Source organism: Lissotriton helveticus, chromosome 10, assembly GCF_964261635.1.
Source record: "Lissotriton helveticus chromosome 10, aLisHel1.1, whole genome shotgun sequence".
NCBI lineage: Eukaryota > Metazoa > Chordata > Amphibia > Caudata > Salamandridae > Lissotriton > Lissotriton helveticus.
The window spans coordinates 964,997,285-965,010,428 of record NC_136071.1 but is presented as its reverse complement, the minus strand read 5'-3'; positions in this window follow the sequence as shown (position 1 = coordinate 965,010,428).

Genomic DNA, 13,144 nt, shown 5'->3' with positions numbered 1-13,144 from the left:
CGTCTCTAGGTGGCTAAATCCAAACTGCTGCTTCTGAAATTGGGCTCTTGTGGACATGAGAGGCTCCTGATCACCTTGAAATCAAGGGGAGTGTCTGGGGTGAGCCAGAACCAACACATTTCTTCTTTTTCTGTTGGGTGCGTTTTCCCTCACTGATCTCATGGCCCCCATTTTGTTTTTTTACCGTTTTGCGACCTTGGGCACTCCTCTCCTCACCACTCGAAACAACTCATAACATGACGCTTATTTATAGCGTTTACATGTTTTTCCTTGCTGCTCAGTGCCACATGAAAGTTTATCTATGAAGGAATTTTCTGTCACATTATTTTCCTTCTACAAGTTGCAAATGAGCTCCCATTGATGACTACACATTTTTATTTTTAAACCTTAATGTTTTTATCTCAAATCTCCTTTTTATTCTTCTTGTGGGTGTTACTACTTATCTGGTTGCAGAATGGTCCTTTTCATTGGATTCTTTGAGATTGTATCTAATTAGCCAAGTTGTTGTTTGTTCCTCCTTCAGCTTCATTCACAGGATTGTTACTGGAACTACATTGTTTATGGCAATCATAAGATGTACTCATCGTAGTTCTGATGGTCCTCCTGACTCTACATAATTGGCAGACAATAACCCTTTTAGTATCGTTCAGGAAAAAATGGAAGAGTCAGAGCAAACTGCATCATCCCTTTCCGTGGGTATTGTGCCATCTAACACTCCTCATCACACCTTTAAGCCCGTGCCTAAGTTGTCCTCCTCTTCGGCACTTTTGTCAGGTAAACAAGTTAAAAAGGATCCACCTTCTCCTGCTACATCTCCACCACCAATATCTATGCAGTTAACTCTTGAGGAATCTCAATGACAAATGGTCCAATATGGAACACAAAATTAATCAAATAGAGAACTGACTAGACTCTGTTCAAACAGGTACCTTCTATCCATGTGGAGATGTCTCAACTTAAGCAACAAGTGGAAAGCCTTGAGTATCGCATTAGACATGGCAACTTGTGTATTTACGGTCTAACGGAAGGTCTTGAAGGCCCTAATACTTTCTCCTTTTTTCAATCCATTTAAAAAAAAATCTGGGTTTTCCTTAAATTCCAACATTGAACATCCAAAGAGCATACCTTCTAGGTCATATTCCACGAACAAGTTCTTTGTCAAATAAACCAAGGGCATCATTCTGTATTTTTGGAATATACTGATTAACTTAAGATTTTACAGGCAGCAAAACTTTAAGGCAAAATATCTTGTGAGAGATCTGCTCTTTTCTTTTCTCAAGACTATGCTAAGGCAACCACGGATAGGAGGAAAAAGTTTTTGACCATGAGACCTGCGCTTCTGAGTTTGAATGCCAGATATGGTCTTTTTCATCCTTGCATCTTTAGGGTGACTTATAAAAATCAAACCACAAACTATGATGATCCTGATCTTCTAAAGCAGTTTCTGGATAATTGTAAAGGAGAGGAAATGGAAGTTGCTCATTTATCTACTACTTGATTGTTTTGTTAAAACTGTTTTTATATATATATTTCTTCTCCTCATTTTTTACTGTATTTCTTTATAACATATTTTCTTTTTCTAATGTTAGGTGCAGTCTGCATGGTTCCTCAATGTGTGATTTTTATTCCTTCTGGATGATGTCTTCTCTTCCCCTTTTAGTCCTGGAGTTTCCCGGTTGGTTGTGAAGTCTTCCTTATATGGCTCCATCAGCCCTGTTTTATGGTATGTCTTTTTGTTTATTCCTTAAATTTTTTCTGTCCTGGTCTTTTCCATTTTCTTGTTATGATTCAATGCTCTTCTTCTGACTTACTTTCTAGATTTTCCATATTTATATAATATATATTTCTTGTTTCTCTTTTTCTTGTTTCTTTTGTTTTTCTCCCCTCTTCTCTTTACTTACGAATTATTTCTTTCTATTTCATACACACGCTTTTCTCTCATATACTATCCACTTCTACTGTTATTTTGCTATTTCTTCTTTGCTAAATCTTAGTACTTATATGATATTCATACATTTTGCTGACTGTTGTTATTGCCATACCATTTTAGACTTGTTAATGTTTGTACACATGGCTTTAAGACTTATATCTTGGAATGTTAAAGGTTTAGGATCACCTATAAAACAGCAAAGTAAGTTATCACATGTTTTTGGTCTGAAAGGTGACATTTTTTTATTGCAAAAAATTCATGTAACTCAGAAGTAAATTTCCAAACTCAAACGTCAAAGGGTAGGTAATATTTCTGCTTCTCCAAGTTCTGGGAAATATAATTGTATAGCTATACTTGGTTACAAGCACTTAGATATTCAAATTATAGGTCAAGATGTTGATACTGAAGATAGATGGGTTTCCGCTTCCATATTAGTCAATAACATACCTATGACTATTTTTAATTTATATGCTCCTACTAATCCTGATAAATAGTTTTGGCTCCAGGTTTTGTCTAAATTAATGATGTATAGCGATGATTATCTATTAGTTGGTTTAGATTGTAACATGGTTTTTGACCCCATTATTGATGGATGTTCTAAATCTAAATGTATTCCTTTGCATGTTCCTTCTCAATTTATATCTAATATACATCAAAGATCTCTTGTTGATGCCTGTAGATTATGTAACCCCACTCTTCAAGAATATACTTTTTTCTCTTCTGTTCATTCTTCTCAATCTCAAATTGATCACTTGTTTACTGCTAAAGCTCTTACACAACATGTATATCACTCTGATATTGGCTCCATATTAATTTCAGACCATGCTCCGGCCTCATTAGACTTAGATTTACTTCCACCTATTCAGGGAATTAGGAGATGGGGATTCAACAACTCTCTTCTTTTGGATCCTAATTTCACCCATGGCTTTCAAACATTTGCAGACACTTTCTTTCTAGAAAATGAAACCCCAGATAGTTCTCCTCAAATTAGTTTGGACACCTTCAAAGCTGCTTCTAGAGATTTCATTATTTCTTTTGTAGCCCAGAAAAATAAATCCTCTTTTAATATTATACAATTACTTAACTCACATATTAAACAATTAGCACACTCTTTTTATTCTACAAGTTCTAAATCTGACCTTGAAGAACTTATCAAAGCCAAATTTGCTTTTAATAAACTTTCCACTGAAACTGCAAATTCATCTTTGCTTAAATCCAGTGCTAAATACTATGGTGATCAAAATAAAGCGGGAGACTTTTTGCTAATTATTTTAAGATTAAAAAAGACCATACCGAGATTGATTTGCTTCTAACTTCTACAAATATCATTGTTCATAAAAATGAATTTTACCGATTCGGTATTTATGAATCTGTAAATGAGATGTAGGTAAAAATTCGGTATTTTTTACCGAATCGGTAAGATTCGGTATTTACCGATTCGGTAAATACAGAATCGGTATTTGCTATTGAATCCTATGGGCCCTGAAGCCCATAGGATTCAATAGCAAATACTGATTCGGTATTTACCGAATCGGTAAAAATACCGAATTGCTAAGGGGGACAGGGTGTCACTTTGACACCCTGTTGCACCCCTGTAACTGGCGTTTGCGCCATGTGGCACACAGACATGCCCTTAGGGCATGTCTGTGTGCCACATGGCACAGGTGTACATGCACAGATGTGCATGTACACAAGAATTCGTAATTTACCATGCAATTGTATTGCATGGTAAATACCGAATTCTAAAGGCCCTGTAGCACTGTTAGAAGTGCTACCTACATCACAAAATACATTTTCGGTATTTTTACCGAATGGTAAATTTACCGAATCGGTAAAATTTACAGAATCGGTAAATTTACCGATTTTGTAATTTTACCGATTCGGTAAAATTACAGATTCAGTAAAATTACCGAAAACGTACGTTTTTCTAGCCCCTACATCTCTATAGCCCTTTACCGGTCGGAAACGCCCAAAAATCGGTATTTTTGGCCGTTTCCGACCGGTAAAGGGCTACCTACATCTGGCCCTAAGTTCTTTCAAAATCTTTATACTCCCGAATCTTATCCTTGTCAAGAAGATATTCTTCAATACTTATCCTCCATTGCTCCTCCCTCTTCTCGTGATGTGGATTTTTCTCCATTAGATGATAATATTTAGATTTATGATATTCTTATGGCTAATCATGCTATAAAAAAGGAGAGGCTCCAGAACCTGTTGGGTTCACTGTAGAGTTGTATGCACATTTCTTTAAAATTCTTATTCCTAAACTACATCAATTATTTCTTTATTTTATCTCTACCCAGTAATCTGGTGGGTCTTTTGAAGGGATTCAATATGTCTTCTCTCTAAAGAAAATAAGGATCATATCTTGTGCAAAAACTATAGGCCTATTTCTTTAATCAATTTGGACTATAAAATATTTACGAAAATTCTTGCCCTTCGTTTGGATTCTTTATTACCTCACTTGATTGGGAAGGAGCAATGTGGTTTCATTAAAGGTAGATACTGATAATACTACATTATTTTTAAATGTCCTAAGTAAATCTAAGACATGTAAATATTCACTGGCAGCAGTTTCTTTAGATGTTTATAAAGCTTGTAATAGAGTTAGTTGGCCTTTTATCTGCTCTACACTCTCTTGGTTTAGTTTTGGTTCAAAATGTATTAATTATGTTTCTCTATTATAATGGACTTGTATCTCCATCATTTCCCTTCATTGAGGTATCAGATAAGGTTGCCCCTTATCTACTTTATTGTTTATACTTGCCCAAGAACCCTTTTTAATAAGAATTCGGCTGAACCCAGATATTAAAGGTTTTCTCTATGGTGACAAGCATTTAAAAATTTCAGTTTATTCAGATGACATCTTACTTTTTATCTCACAACTGCAGACTTCTTTACAGCATTTTTTACAGAAGTAGATAATTTTGCTTTCATCTCAGGTTATAAACGAAATGCAGATAAATGTGAAATCCTTCCTTTAAAAAAAATATATGTTGAAATGCAGACTTCATCTCTTCTTCTTTCCTCTGGAACTCAGATAAAATGACATTTCTTGGACTATGATTCAATGCCTATTCTATTAAAGAAACTTTCACTTTAACTCTGAAAGAGTTACAGTCAATATTACTTTTGTCTACATCTCGATGGTATCCCTTATGTTTATCATGGTGGGGTTGTTTAGATACTATAAAAATGATCTTAGTTCCTAAAATATTGCTCTATTTATACAACATTCTGATCAATTTTCCTATTCCGTTTCTGCACACTTTTTACCTAGGTTTTGGAGTAGTATTTGAATAAAGCTATCTGTCTACTTCCATATCCTTTTTAACTTTCACTCCACTTTTTGCACTGCACTTTATTTTGGCACTTGTACATAGGTTGGAAGGCATATCTTATCTTCTGGTTCCTGTTTTCTGTACACTTTACTGCACTTGGCACAGAGTCACCTCTTGTGTTAATGAGGTGATGTGACAGGAAAGATGGAATTCCAGATGATGACACTGGCCACAAAGGGCAGTTGATGGAAATCCATAAGCCACTTTCCTATGTGATAATAAGATTTATTTAACTGTATTGTCGTGGATGGGATACCCTTGATAGTGAGTTGGGTCTTTCAGTAGTTGCATTTCCTCTTACCGTTCTCATTGTTTTAGTCCCTTGAGATGACCACCATATTCTACTTGTGTTTTGTATTAGTTGAGCTTTGGGGATTGAATCTGTTTAGTCGGTCGGTAAATATTGTCCCTTGGACCCTTGTTCTCTAGTGGAACTGTGTTTAATACTGTTGTGCAGCTGATGGCTGCGGGTCCTTTTTCTTCTTTTTGTAACTACGGAGTCCAAACCGGCTGGTTGGCTACAGTGCTTTGATAGTTGCTTTTCAAAGTAAGAAGCAACCTTTGTTTTTTGATTGGTCTTGTCTTGCCACTCCCTGCTGCAAGTCCCTGGCCATGGCGGAATTCAGTGGTCTGGCATATGATGATGCAACATACCAAAGTATACTAGACCATACACCAAGTATACTAGACAGTTTAATTAATTCTTCAGTACCATCAGTTGACGATTGGAATTTAGTCACTACATTAAAGAAATCACACTCACGCACCATGATACACGGGGCCATTATGGCGGAATATCTCCGGGATTAATCGTGACCAACGCCCCAGGCTATTCTTACAGGACAAGGCCTTCCACAAGGACTGGTCCTTAATAGCCTGGCTGTGCACCCGTGGTTGATTACTTCTAATCATCTGTACAGCTAAGAGAATAGCACTTGCCATTTTGCTAGAAATACAAGTGATGGAAGCCCAGATTAAGACTACAGTCATGAGTATTATTTTTAAGAAAAATCAGGACGAATCCAACAAACAAAACAAGGATTTTAAAGACTCTATCCGACGTGACGAGGACGCCGGCTGTGCGAGGTCCCGGCTTCAAAAATGGCCGCTTCCGGTGCCTCTGTACCTCCCACGAACTTGGGGTAGGACCGATGCACCGACGTACAGGTAGGCGGGTCTTCTCTTGTTTTCTTTCTCCCTCGGTCACACGGGGTCTGTTTTCCTGGGTCTTTGGTAGTGTGCGCGAGCGATCTCTACATCATATCTGACGCTCGGTGGTGCACCGGACTCTCTCTCTTTTTCCTTACTTCTTTTCCAACTGTGCGCGGAATTGACGGGGGCTAATGTAGAAAGTGCACGTTAAGCGATCCGTATTTTACAGATTTTTTCCGCATGGTGTTGCCGTATATATATATATTTTTTTTTTAAAACTATACATACGGCTTGGTAATATCCTTGGGTTCTCCTCTCTGATATGAAGGGATAATATAGAAGCTAGATCTAAGATCTATGTTTTGCTGGTTGTAGAAAGCCCAGTATAGTCGATACAGTTGGGGTTGCATCATCGATATAAGATAAAAAATACCAAATATATAAAAAAAAGGATAAAGAAAAGATAAAAATAAAATCTGACAATAATTAGTTTTAAGTCCTTTTTAAATATGTTCTCACTATAAATATAGAGAGGACATCATCTCGAGCTCCTCTTGTTTTCCTGGAACACCAGGTTTTCAAAGCAAAAACAATGAGGCTATTAGGTAACAGAGAGATTGAAAACATGTTATACAGTCGTTAACTTTCATTGTATTCGCATGGTGGAAAATTCAAGGATGGTGTTGGAAGGGCACTTTTGACAGAGGCCAGAATGGGGGAAGAGACTGGGTGCTCGACCACTATTTGCCCAAACACCCTTTGGATGCAGAGACCCGCACTAAAAGAATTTTCTCTATCTCTAGGGAGATTTAAGAAACATTAATGTTTGCGGGGGCATTTTAAAACTCACTTATACTGATCAGTGCCTTTCTTCTGCAACTGACCCCGGTCCACCGCGGCTGCCGTGCCGTTTGTGCGGAGGGCGGTTGATTTGATTCAATTTTTTCGACGCAATTCCGACTTCCGGCAGGACGCGGTCTAGTCGTCCACCGGAAGGAAAGGTATTTAGGCAAACGTGTAACGGGTGCGCAGTGGACTGCGAGTACCATTGCTGGCGCCGTAATTCTTGTGTGTCAGAAGTGTTTTAAACTTTGTCCATATTTTAAATAGTACTGTTTTAACCAATATTGTGTGAAGTGGGGCATCTTCTATTTTATTTTTTGCTTACATCACAGTTGCAAGGGAGATTTAAGAAACATTAATGTTTGCGGGGGCATTTTAAAACTCACTTATACTGATCAGTGCCTTTCTTCTGCAACTGACCCCGGTCCGCCGCGGCTGCCGTGCGTTTGTGCGGAGGGCGGTTGATTTGATTCCATTTTTTCGACGCAATTCCGACTTCCGGCAGGACGCGGTCTAGTCGTCCGCCGGAAGGAAAGGTATTTAGGCAAACGTGTAACGGGTGCGCAGTGGACTGCGAGTACCATTGCTGGCGCCGTAATTCTTGTGTGTCAGAAGTGTTTTAAACTTTGTCCATATTTTAAATAGTGCTGTTTTAACCAATATTGTGTGAAGTGGGGCATCTTCTATTTTATTTTTTGCTTACATCACAGTTGCAAGGGAGATTTAAGAAACATTAATGTTTGCGGGGGCATTTTAAAACTCACTTATACTGATCAGTGCCTTTCTTTTTCAACTGACCCCGGTCCGCCGCGGCTGCCGTGCCGTTTGTGCGGAGGGCAGTTGATTTGATTCCATTTTTTCGACGCAATTCCGACTTCCGGCAGGACGCGGTCTAGTCGTCCGCCGGAAGGAAAGGTATTTAGGCATACATGTATCGGACGCGCAGCGGACGCGCGCAGCGGGCGCGCCTAAGGCAAGCCCGTCTGCGCACGACCGGGGCCAGGGGCCAGAACCCCTGTCCAAAGCACAGGTATTCCCAGTAATATTCTAACTTACTCTAGATCAACTTTGATCAATCTAAATTTACATACCCATCTCAATTGTGCGGAATGCATCAAGGCTTCACCCGAACTATCTGAAGGGCCATTCACTTGTTTAAAATGCAAATGGTGTAGCCTAACGACTACCGAACTTGCCCACCACATAGGGAACAAAGGCGCAATAATTAAATGTCTATACTTCAATGCAAGATCAGTACCAAAGCATACACAGGAGATCTGGGACTCCATTAATGAACTGAACCCTGATCTAGTTTTTATTACAGAAACCTGGTTAAGTGATACTAATGGCCCTGACATTGCTACTACCCTCCCCCCAGGATATAAAATTATACACCAGGATAGACAAGGGAAGAGAGGAGGGGGACTTGCCATTATATTAGGGGTAGTCTTACCTGTCTCCCCATACAAACTGCTTTGTATGATGAACATGAACTACTAGCCTTTCAGATATCTAAAGACAATCATATTTTATTAGTTGGAGCTGTAGTCTATAACCCTATGGGACACTATGCAGATTTCAGTGCAAGGTTACTATCACAAATCTTCTCCATGTGTCTCAAATATAAACATTTTATGTTAATTGGGGATCTTAATATTCACTTTGAAAACACAGACAGTCATGCCGTCGTACACCGTAGCAATGACATGTCTATACTCCAACTCAAACAATGGATTCAAGGACCTACACACAGCGCAGGCCATACACTGGACTTGCTGTTTGCTAACATAGATACCATTCTGATTGAGGAGACCAAACTAGTAACATGGACAGATCACTCTCCAATTATTTTCTCGTTTGTTCATGCTATGTCAACTGCTAGGCCAACTTTAGCAATGCCTAAATTTTATTGACCTTGGAAACGTATTACCACTGAAGATTTTAAATCTCACTGGCCTGCTAATACCACCCCGGACCTACTTGGCACTTCATGCACGAACACTATTGCCCAGAATTTGGAAACTGGGAATAGCGACACGCTGGACCTATGTATCCCTAAAATTAAATCCAAAACATCGAAAAGAGTTACTTCCCAAAAATGGTATACCACTGAAATTAAAGTATTAAAAAGAAACTGCCAAAATAAGGAGCACATATGGCGAATGTCTCGCTTAGATATTGACAAACTTATCTATAAGAATGAGCTCCGAGCGTATTATTTGGCCATAAAAAGTGCAAAAAAACAACATTATACACAAAGAATAAATGAAAATGGTAATTCTGCCAAAGAATTATATAAAATCATAAATGAATTATGTAAACCTAACTGCTTGTCCCAAGTATTACATCCTTCTATAGGGAACTGTGAAATGATTAGTAATTATTTTACTGATAAAATAGAGGAAATCTTTGATACATTCAATATATTCAATACTAGTGATAGTATGAAAGTATCTACATGTTCCCCTGAAAATTCTGAAAATTCTATTAGCCTAAACAGATTCACACCAATAACAGAAGATGAAGTGGCCAGTACCATGTTAGAAATTAAATCTGGCTCACCCCTTGATCCCTGCCCTCATTTTATTTTTAGACAGTTTATATCGATTTTAACTCCTGCCATCACGCAACTTTTTAACAAATCTTTGGATACTGCTGTGTTTCCGGAGATATGGAAACAAGCTGTAGTTATTCCACTATTAAAAAAAGCAGGTTCGAGCGTAACAAATCCAGCTAACTATAGACCTATATCCCAACTCCCCTATCTTTCGAAAGTGCTGGAGAGACTGATAAACAGACAACTGTCTAAATACTTAGAGGATAACAACTTACTGGACCCAACTCAAACAGGGTTCAGAGCTACTAACAGCACAGAAGCCACTCTACTAGCCGTTACTGATAGCATTGGAAATTCTCTGGACCAGGGTGAGGCTGTGGCTCTGATCCTGTTAGACCTGTCGGCGGCGTTCGACACGGTCTCCCTTCATCTTCTGCTGGAGAACTTGTTAGAAAAAGGGATAAAAGGGAAAGCGCTTGAATGGATTGGCTCATTTTTGCAGAACAGAACGCAAGTGGTACAACTGGGAGCCTTTCTATCCAAACCCAAGCAACTTAGATGCGGTGTTCCGCAGGGAGCATCCCTGAGCCCCACTCTGTTCAATGCCTATGTATCGCCTTTGGCACAAATTGGAGCACGGTGGGGTCTGGGGGTATGCTCCTATGCGGATGATACACAACTTATAATTAGGCTTGGGAAGGGGCAAGCAGATAGCAAACTGAAGCTCAACAATTGTCTAACAGAAATGGCCATATGGTTGGCAGATCATTGCCTCAAACTAAATGCGGACAAAACCGAGATTTTATTGTTCGGTGAGGCAAAACACATATGGGACAATTCTTGGTGGCCTGCCACGCTGGGAGATTCTCCGTCACCTAAGCACTCAGCAAAAAATTTAGGCATCACAATTGAGGACACACTATCCATGCAGGCCCATATTCGAGCTCTGTGTGGGAAAAGTTTTGCCACACTAAAACTTCTAAGAAGACTCCTTGCATGGATCCCCTTGGAAAGTAAGAAATCAGTCACACAGAGCCTATTGGTTAGCAGGCTGGATTATGGGAACGCACATTTTGTAGGCATGCCAGACTACCTATTTCAACGACTGCAGGTAGTGCAGAATGCTGCAGCTAAATTAGTATGCGGGAAGGGCAAATATAGCTCTGCCGAAGAATGCTTAAAACAACTGCACTGGCTGCCCATGCACCAAAGAGCCCGCTTTAAGCTTTTGGGCCATGCCCATAAGACACTCAATAATAAAGGACCCATTATCCTTCAGAATAGGTTACACTTCTACCTTCCTGCTAGACCTCTGAGATCACAACATCTTGCTCTTGCCACAACAAAGAAAATAAAAAAGAATAAAGCAGGAGGACGCACCTTCTCCTACTTGGCGGCACGTCATTGGAATGAACTTCCAGTGGAACTTAGATTAACTACCAACTATAAACTTTTCAGGAAGAAACTTAAAACACACCTTTTTCCTCAAGACTGACCCATGACAATTGGCTAATCCAGCTTTCACCTGTTACTAGAGTCCTCAGCGCCGTGACATCCTTTGGGATAAATGTTGCGCTCTATAAATAAATAAATAAATAAATAAATAAATATCTCTTTTCTTCAGGACGGGGTCTCTCAAACACCTGAGTGAGTACTAGGTGAGGTGAGGTTATTACCTCGCACAGGACAGGTGAGTGTATCTGTTCTGAGACTAGACGGCGAGGGTGGAGGAGTGCAATTTACTGTGTTGATTGTATTATATGTACACACATATTTCTTTATATCTTTATCTCTTACAGGAGTGAAGCTCACCCTGCCTGTATGGAGGTATTTTTTACTCACCACTATATTTATTTTTATCACCAATTGCAGTAGCTCATGTGTTTTTGGTCCTGAGGAAAGCCAGGGAAAGAAGCCCCTTTTTGGCTGAAACTAGTAGACCGTAGTTGAAAACAACGGCATATTTGTTAAACGCCATTTCTGCACACTTTTTAACTAGGTTTGGGAGTAGTATTTGAATAAAGCTATCTGTCTACTTCCATATCCTTTTTTACTTTCACTCCAATTTTTGCACTGCACGTTATTTTGGCCCTTGTACATAGGTTGGTAGGCATATGTTATCTTCTGGTTCCTGTTATCTGTACACTTTACTGCACCTCTTGTGTTAATGAGGTGCTGTGACAGGAAAGATGGAATTCCAGATGATGACACTGGCCACAAAGGGCAGTTGATGGAAATCCATAAGCCACTTTCTCATGTGACAATAAGATTTATTTGACTGTCTTGTTGTGGATGGTATAGTGAATTGTGTCCTTCAGTAGTTGCATCTCCTCTTACCTTTCTCATTGTTTTAGTCCCTTGAGAGACCACCAGATTCTACTTGTGTTTTGTATTAGTTGAGCTTTGCGGATTGAATCTGTTTAGTCGGTTGGTAAATATTGTCCCTCAGACCCTTGTTCTCTAGTGGAACTGTGTTTAATACAATATTCCTAGCTCTCATTATAAAAAATTATATAATATTTTATCAAAGATTTTATGGCATAACAAAAAGATATAATGTTTATCTGTTAACTCAAAAGACCTAAACATATGGGAAGGGTTAACTTCCCAGATTTTTATTTACCATTCTATTGTCAGAACATTATTCTATAACCTATCCTTTGTGGCTAGACCTTGAAAAATCTGTCTTTCATCCTTTCTCTTTTGAGGAGTATATCTCCCTTTCTCATACTACTTATCATTATCTTTTCCTATTCTTAAGAATGCTTGTAAAATTGTCCTGCCACTTTTCATATCTTCTCAGAGTAAGCAAATGCAGTTTTTAAATTCATCAATCTGGTATAATCAACACATGAAGATCAATAACAAATCTGTTTTTTAGAAACATTGGTTAGCCAATGGACATAGATGGACTCATCAACTTTTTCAAGATTGTGTTCCCTCCTCTTATCAATGGAAGTACTTGTCCCTAATTGCAGTGGTCAAATCCTCTTATAATCAATTATCCTCTAATCTTACTCTTAGACCTTCATCGCCTGATATAAATTCGATGTTGTGTAATTCTCCTTCTGCATCTCAAATTTATAAACACTTAACTTCCTTTTCCATTACTCGAGATAAGTCAGAGGTGGAATGTTAATGGGAGTCTCATTTGCAAACTTCTTTTCCAATTCCAGTATGGAATAAAATTTGGAGTAAAATAAGGAAATCTTAATTACACCTGCCAAATTACATACAATTGACCCCAATATTACCTCTACCTGCTGGTCATGTACTGTTTCTCACGTTATTTGAATGCCCCTCTATTCATAATTTTTGGAT